The sequence below is a fragment of the Plectropomus leopardus genome, chromosome 1 (assembly GCF_026936395.1).
Source record: "Plectropomus leopardus strain MGB_pleo_1.0 chromosome 1, ASM2693639v1, whole genome shotgun sequence".
Lineage (NCBI taxonomy): Eukaryota > Metazoa > Chordata > Actinopteri > Perciformes > Serranidae > Plectropomus > Plectropomus leopardus.
In genome coordinates, this window is record NC_142176.1 from 37,290,389 (window position 1) to 37,299,535 (window position 9,147).

Here is a 9,147-nt window from a genome sequence, read left to right on the forward strand (position 1 = left end):
GATCTTTGGAGCACAGAGGAGGGGCTGCATAAGAGAGTACAATCAGTCAGCTCACTTTCTAAAGCCACCGTCAGGCCAAGACACGGACAAAACTTTACATTACATTACATAACTTAACCTTCAAAGTTTGTTAAACAACCATTTAATCTCATTGTTATTGAGTCATAGCCCTGCATGATGTTAAGTTTGACGATTACATCAGATAGGCTAACCTCCCCCAAAATCCTATGAAAATAAATGTTCATTGTGTTAATGACTGCTCTGTTAAAGCCTTGGGTTTTGGAGGAGCATACTTCAAGGTATTGCACAAGTTCTCAAATAAGTACCCTATCAATGTCTTGAGACTGTTGGAGCCCTGTCTGGTCTATGGGCATATCCATATAGAAAAATGTTAACTTGGTTATCTCCAAAGCATTAACAGTGACCCATGCTTGATGCAGGCTTTTATTATTATAGGCATTTTCTGTGACATTGGTATCAGATAGAGCTGCAAGACTTCAATGCCACAGGCAGCTGGCACTCATACAGGTTTCAAGTATAACCACAAACCACAGCTTCATCCTGAAGAGGCTTTGAACCTTGAATAAAAAAGCAGTATTGATAACTGCTTCTGAATAACAAGTGCTCTCTGGCAAACATAAAATCCCTTGGGTGTGCTATGAAATCCCTAAAACGGTTTTAGGCAGGTGTGAAGCTAAGAAAATAGCAAAAGACGCAAGTCTTGAAGAGATATTTAGATCAAGCATCTACAACAAAGATCTGATACTTGCCATCAGTTCATTAATGGTAATTTCTCTTATTTCATAAAAAACAATGAGCACAGTCATAGATTATATTTATAGCATCACTGGGACCTAGACCATTGCACATTGGAACTCCTGTTAATATCAACTCAGAACTGTGATGTCCTTTACCATAAATAGATTAAATAACTGCAAAGCCATGACTCTGGCCTTCTATGAAGCAGCTTTGCCTGAATGTGTGTTACCTAGAAAAGCTAAACTGAACTTTATCCAGCTAAAGGCTTCGAGTGGACATTACAGTTGACTTTGTGGCTCTCCTGCTTGTCTAGAAAACTCTGAATGGCACCACAATAAACTTCTTTGTTTCAGGATATGAGCCAACAAGGTCTCCCAGGTCTCCTGGCACTGGCTTGTTTGAAGCAAACACTGCCAAAACAAAAGGCAAGAGCCTTTTTTGTAAGACCTAAATATTTGTGTATGTGCAAAAGCCCCTTGTGTCCACAATATATTATTGTTTCTGTTGTATGTTGTTTAAAGCATGTATTTTCTCGCTAATAAAATTTGTTCTAGAAATAAAGCTTGAATGATTGTGACTTTGACCTGTTTTTGTACGCTGGCTTGCACAAAAGTATCCCTGACGCTGCAGGTGTAGGTGTTAAAGCAGGTTAATGTTTAAACTTACAGCATTATCTGATGCCATTGTCCGTGCTCACATGACAATTTAAAGCAAATTTTCCACTACAAACGCAACCTTCATTTTTAAATTTAGGCCGACATCTGTACTAATGAGAAAAAAAGAGGAAAAGAGAGGGGGATGGCTAGATTCAGCACCTGGCTCCTCTCTTCTGTTCAACTGTCTTTGTAAGTGGTTTTGTGTGTGTGTGTGTGTGTGTGTGTGTGCATGTTTGTGTGAAGCAGGATTTGTCAGTTGAATTGCGTGGGCTTGGGTAATAAAGGGCCTACTGTCTCAGTGTTGACAGGTGCGCTTGGAATCACACACACAATCACACACACACACACACAGACACACACACACACACACACATGCACGTGCACAATGACTACAGATAAAATCAGCATGAGACACCAAGACTGAATGGATAATCTCAAGCCTTCACAAGTTAGTCATCTTATCATCCATCTCCATGTAAAAACCATAGCAGGCGTTGAGGGTATCTGAGGTTCCTCCTTAATAGATGAACTATTAGGGCTGACAATAACAGGGTAAGGTGCAACAAAACAGAAAATGTTTGTGCATTCATGTCAGCAGTAAACAATGTCCTACAGTTGTATATTGGCCCCTGAGCGTGTAATGTCATCTCCTGTCAAAAGCTCCAAATATGGTCAAATAGTTCTCTACTGTCTGAATTTGAAGGCAAATGCTTTTGTTGCCTATCACGAGTGTGAGTCTGACAGGAAATAGAGTACAGCACTTTGTGATTCAGTCACTTAGCAGTTGATCTGACATCCTGCAATTATGGTATCCCACAGGCACCCACCAAAGGATAATATCTGGAAGCAAATTTTCTTTAATCCATCATGCCTAGACATAGTATTTTGCGACAAATATCACATGCTGTGAAAGCAGGGTTCTGTCTGCAACTGTGTGTTTTCTGTGAACTGTGCAAATACACCGCACTGTAAGGGGAAGCACACACCTTCCTAGAGTGAGAAACTGCCCGACATATCAACAATTATGCATTGTGTGGTGAGAAACATGTTGGTATTACTGCATTTATAAGGCCCAACACTGGCAACTAAAACACACTTAACCACATGCAAGACTTTGCCCTTGAGTAATGCGTATTTTTGCCAAAATATAATTATTTTTCTGAATCTGAACGTAGACCTTGAAGCTGCAGTTTTCAGAGATTTGGAAAAGGCAAATACAGAATACAGAATGTCCCTTTATTTAATCTAATTTCTTTGTCGAGCTGCATATGGCTCATTTGTTCAGCCCGTCCTTGCCATGCTTTCTCTGTTTTCTAAACCATGAATAGGACAACAATTATCTAGCTATTTACTCCACAGTCCCTTTGCCTTGCTCCCTGCCACTGTGGGCCGCTTCCCTGGGGGAGAGCCAGCAGCAGCTCGGTGGACGGACCTTCTGTTGGCAGCTGTGGCAGCGTGGATTTTGCCAGCACAAAGTGTCACAAGGGGCTGATGGCCAGCGGCAGCGTTGGGTCTGACCTATGTAACGGCAGCAGCAGAAAGTTTTCTGAGGCAGTAGGGAATCTAGGCTGCCCATTCTCTCGAAGCTGAGTTTGCCCTTGGTAGATTAGGGTTTTTCTGCGGCAGCTGACCATGGTTCCATCTGCAGGGCTTCTTCTCTCCACCCTGCAAGGTGGTCTGTAGGATAAACATACAGCTATTTGAAATTGTAGCCAACATTAGCGACATAAATGTGAATACGCAGCTGCAGGTGTGATCCTTTGGCTCAGCATAAGAGGATAGTAACATTTTCTCTCCAGCTCTAAAACACTTAACCGAGAGTGATTTATCTCATTCACTGTCAGACTAAATTTTAGACTCTCTTCCAGAGTATCTTGTAGACTCTTTTTAATGTCCCCCTTTTAGGGGTTGTTGCCAATGCTGGAATAGCAACTTCCTCTGCAGGATTCTCTACATTGTATCAGGCTTTACCATCAGAAAGTAAGTGCACACGCGTCTGCATTTGAAGAACATCCAATAGGAACACCTCTTTCTGAAATGGCTAAAGTCTCCCTTCAGGAGATACATTTTTTAAAGCCTGAAAACAGAGCCAATAGGAGCTGTGTGTTTTCTGTGTAGTTTTCTCTTTTCGACTACCTGAATTGCAATACACTCAAAGTTTATTTTGGGATTTTTGCCCAATGATGTCAAAATTAAACTGGCTAAGCCAAATTCCAGAATCAAAATATCTCAAACTTATTCAAGGACATTTTCAAACATGTATGCCTTTATATAATGGAAGATGCTCACAGGAGCCCTTTCTTGTTAAATTCATCAACAATAGTCAGAGCCTTTCTGGGTCTCAGGGCTAGACCCTCTATAGTTTAAATGACTTTACAGCACGGTCATAAAGGCAAAAGGACAGCCTTCCCTATGAAAGCAACTGTTTTACAGGGGTTTAAATCAGCTCTGCACCTGTCACGAGTTCAGCCATTCATCCACAGAGTTTTGTGTTTAAGCTCATTTTGCACAAATTAGAAGCAACGATTCACAACAATCTAAAGCTAATGCAGTTGTTTTATCTTTTTTTTTGCAGTGGGTGTCTGTGGGTCCTATTTCTGGTCCTCAGAGAGTCAGTGCAAGGTTGCTGTAGTATGCATGAACACAGACCTGATTGCATGCAGGAGGTGAATTAAGTTATAGACATCTGAAAGCATAAAGGACTTATTTAATAAAAACAATAGCATCCCGGGCAAAGTGCTTCTAATCTGAGTTTAAACAAGGATATACAGACGAGAAATCACATAAAAAGCTTTTGGAAAAACATTTCATTAAAATATGAAATAACAGTAGGATATTAAACACAATGTATCCTTAAAAAGAGATTTTTGAGGCTTGATGGAGTATATTTTCAGACACTAGGTGAATAAACCAACATAAAGCCGCAGAACAGCTGCAACGGAGAATGTTCTGAAGGGCTGATGAATAAAAAAGAACCTTTTGGGGAAATGCTATCTATCCTAAACACAGGACTGCATCTGGTTCCTCCTTACATTTTAATTAATTAGGGCTAATAATCTGTTGATAGGATGGAAAGCTTTGGTAGGTTCCATGTGGCCCATAGACTGCCAGTTGACAGTCACTTCCCTAAAGTCTACAAAAGAGGAAGTACAGTTTACAGAGTTGTCGTTCCCCGAGGCCCCTCAGGTGTCTTTTAGTCCCAGAATATGTGCTGTTTACCAAGTTTGGCATGAGATGGGCTCAGGATATTAGAACATCTTGGAAGCAAATAAGTTTGAATCTTATTAAAGAACCATCAGTTAGAATATGTTTCGAATTACCCTTTTTTGAAATTTCTAGTAGTGGAGGTAATTTGGAGTTTGCAACTTTAAAAAAACAGCAACTATGAATAATGACTAAGATAAGAGAGAACAGGCAGATGTTTGCAGTGAAAATAAGTCTGAAAAAACAAAGCTCTGACTGTAGACTACATGCCCAGCACCAAACAGCAGACAAAGTCAATGATTATTTTGGAGAATTTCTAAATCTGAGCCTGATATTTCCTTCAGGAGTGGTTGGAGACCAAAAACTGAGCTAAAAAAAAATGAATATTGGACTTATTGTTAAAAGGTATACAGAAACACATCTCCAAATGAACAATATTGTTTCTCTGCTGGGTGTGTAAATAGCAACTGTTTGATCACAACTTCACCATTTACTCAAAAGTCACATGTTTATGTTCAAGTTTTTTAGAAAATGCTTAACCTGTGTGTGAAAATGTACTTAACCTGTATTTTTAACAGATCCAAAAATACAGGTTAAGTACAAAAAAACTAGTTGCTTAAATGGAAAGATTCTGACAGCAAAATTCAATATGAAAAACTAAATTTGAACATCAGGGCTACTATGTATAAGCAATCAAGTCTGTATCAATCCGACTTCAGTTATGTAACCCAACAGGGTGAGCAACAGGAAATCCTGTACACTTTAATTTTCATTACCAAGGAGAGCCATTACTATGGTGTTGCGACATCTGGTATTGTTCTCACCTCGTGAGTGTGTGTGTGTCATCAAGGCAAAATGTGGTCCTGGTGATACAAATTGTAGCAGGAACTACCACAGAAGCAGTTTTGCCAGGTGTTTATATATCAGTCTTTATGCCACTGACTGACAAAACCTTACAGATGCATCACTGCGATCACATTAAAAGTTCAAAGATGGGTGCAGTCTGAGTAAGGGTACCAAAAGTACCTGGCTGACATTCGCTTTAATTCATAAATCCCATTGCAAGATGGGCTCTTTTTGAAACTGAAAAAGAAAAATTAAAAAAACAAACCCGTGGAAACTCTAACAGAGAAATTCAAACCTTATGAATTGGATGGTTTTTAAAGTCAAAAAGCTGTACATTTAAATGTGAACATTAAATAATAAGTAGTAGTTAAATTTAGATTTTTTGCATTGAGATGCAAATAAAATTTAAATTATTAAGGCCTTATTTGTCCTTCATAGCCATTATGTTTGTCAGTGGTTTGGTATAGACCTTTGTTTTTGCTTTATAGCAGAATGCAAATGTTACCATGAACAGTAACCCTACAGTTTATAGTAGCGCCACCTGAAAAGCAAGAGACTTCCTTACATTTACATCATTTCGGACAGCTCGTTGTACATACATTTGTTCTGAATTCTGTTTAAGGACTTCAGTTCTGCATCTGGTATGAGAAAAAATATACCAAAAGGTGCTGAAATTTCTCTATGAATAGTTTTTGGAGCTACTGGAAACAAAAGATTTTAAATGAGGATGTGGTATGAGAGGCAGGTGGTCTGAGCTACCTTTGAGCTCCTTTTCTTCCTCTCCACCTCCCTTATCCTCTCTCCCTAACCCTCATTCCTCTCAGTCTAGCACCTTTTATCCTTCCTCTCTTTATCTTTTACCTTCTACAGGCCTATCCTTGCTTTTCTTTAAAACTCTCCAATTTTAAGAACTAAATCTGAAAACAATTGTCTGGGTAGTTAAGAAGGATTTGTGCCAGACACACATGAAACACACTACTCACTGATGTGTTGGTATCAACATGATTATCTCTCATCTCTGTTATTCTCTATAGTCTCTTTGTCTGGAATACAGACAAGAAACCTGAAGGCTATATGGGAATATGGGAAACACACACACACACACACACACACACACACCAAAGCACATACACACAGGCCTTCCTTTATGCATTATTAAAACATTGTTAAACCAACAGCATACACAAGCCATAAACCACACACATGGGTCCTCATCTGCCAGGCTTTGTCACCATGGTGACAACTGTGTGTCCTGCTGGAGACCAGCTGGTGGACCCTGACTGCGATGCTGTGATGGGGAGTGACGTGTGTATGAGAAAGAGAGACACAACAAAGAAAGAACACGGCGTGCAGCATGGAGAATTATTCATTAACCTGCCTGCTTATATGCTCGGACACACACCTGAGAGCCATGAGGGAAAGCACAGCAGGCATTAGCATATTGATCCTTGCATTGATTGCCAGTTGCAAATGAGTATTTATTCTCCAATTCATTTGGTGGGAGTGGTGGTGTTCACACTCCAGACAGCATCTGTTTTCACCCGTACACAGAAACGTATGGGGCGTGCAGGGACTTGTCTGGTTGTCTGGTTGGCACAAACGCAGCTATGTGTTTGTTGATTACAGACTTTCTACTACCAAAACATCCAGGCCTCCTTTCCATCATTCCACACTTACTGACTCACCCTCTCAACTGGCTTTCTTCTTGCCCACCTCTGCACTCTGCCCTCAGCTCCACCTCCATTTCACCTCGAATTTTATCGTTTGTCTGTAGAAACCATGTATTAGATGTCAAACCTTATGTCAACTTAGTTTTCAGTTCATACACAGCAGGGCCTTGCCTGGAGTGATCGTCTAACGGAAAATGCTGAACGCATGAGCTAACCCTTTGAAACCAGAGCAAAATGACTTCATTTCTTTAAAAAAAAAAAGGGCAATGAGCAACTTAAGAAATTACCCAAAAATAAAAAAATAAAAAAATGATAAAAAATTGATAAGTAAGCCTACAAGAAAAAAAACTGAAAAAAACCCAAAAAGACAAAACAAATCAATTTTTTTTTAAAAAGCTATAATGATATTAATAATTCTTAATATCTATTTTTGTGTAACAGAGTTTTAATTAGATAATTTCAATAATTATGAAAATTGTTTTTAGGTTCTCCCTTTTTTGGGGGGATAATTTTACACCAGTTCTCTTGCTCTTCTTTTTCTCTTGCTCTCTCAGCTATTTTTCAGGTCTTTTTCTTGTCACAGTCTTTTTTCTTGTAAAGTTTGTTATTGCCTTTATTTCCGCGCTTCTGAAAGAAATCAAACCAAATTTTCTGATGTTTCAAAGGGTTAAATGCTTGTGGAAGGTTTCTGATCGCAGCAGAAGAAAACTGATGAGCTGGGTTTCAGAGGGTTGAGGCAGCAGTACTGAACCTATAGAGACTTATTACAGTCTCCATGGCAGCTGCTCCGTTTCTGATGGTTACCACTGATCCCCCCAGTTGAGGGAAATGAAAGTCAACACATAATTACTACTTTTAAAAAGCACCTTAGCCTTTATCAGACACTGCATAGCAGAGAGTTAACAGTGAATAAGGTGGGATAGAGGGATCATGTGATGGGTGGGCCGATTCTTTTCAGGATCCGTTCCTTTGAACTGATACATAGAAATTTATTGAACCTTTGAATTTTGATACTTTTTGCAAATATTATGTCTCTGGCAGCAGGCACTGCCCACTCAACTGTATAAAAAATGGACTTTGCTATTGTGACATCACACATTTGTTAATGAACTGCCGTTTCGAAGTCTGAAATTCGGGTTCCTCACCATTTTGGTTTTCTGGATCTAGAAGATGACAGGGTGGAGCTGCGGGTGAGCGAGGGGTGGATCTTACTCATAAGTCTATTTTCCACTGTACAGAAACCCAGCTAACACCTGCTAACACCTGGCTTTTTAATGCAATGGGAATGTGTAAGATTGGCAACACTATTTATGTCCTCATAATGAGTGTAGAGCAAATTATGAAGTCATTTTTAAAACTTGTGTGTCACAAGTTGTCCAGTTTTGAAAGCAATGAAATAAAGTGGTGGCAATTTTAAGGTTAACTTGTAAGCAAGGAGAACACTAACATTGTAAAAATATGCATTTTTTGGTTTAACTGATCGTGGCCTATAAATGACATCATTAGAAATAGTAATGACCCTTTTTTCTGAAAAGAAATTTAGAAGAAATATAAAGATGATGTTGTTAATAGGTCAAAATAACTGCATGGGTCTATGACTAAACAGAAGTACAAATATATCACGAACTCTAGGTCAATAAATGACTTTTTTATTGGTCTAATGACAGTTTTTAACAGTTTTGGTTAAATTTATGACCACTGCAAATATGACATTATTACTAGGTCAAAAATAACCACATATGGCTGAATGTTAATAAAACAACAAAATGTTTTAACATAACCCATTGCTTGGGGTTTGAATGATGACCCAGTGTTTTTTAAAGGTACTGGGTAAACTTTACTCAGCACTGCCAGTTTGGACACCATGATTGACCAAAATGGGTTAAAATGGACTTAGTACTTCAGTTGCAGAGAAATAAAAGTAAAGCAGACATGCACACAGAAGTTTGTCAAAAAGAAATAAAAAATGCAAAATGACCAACAAATGTAATGAAAGGGAAATGCAACTTAAA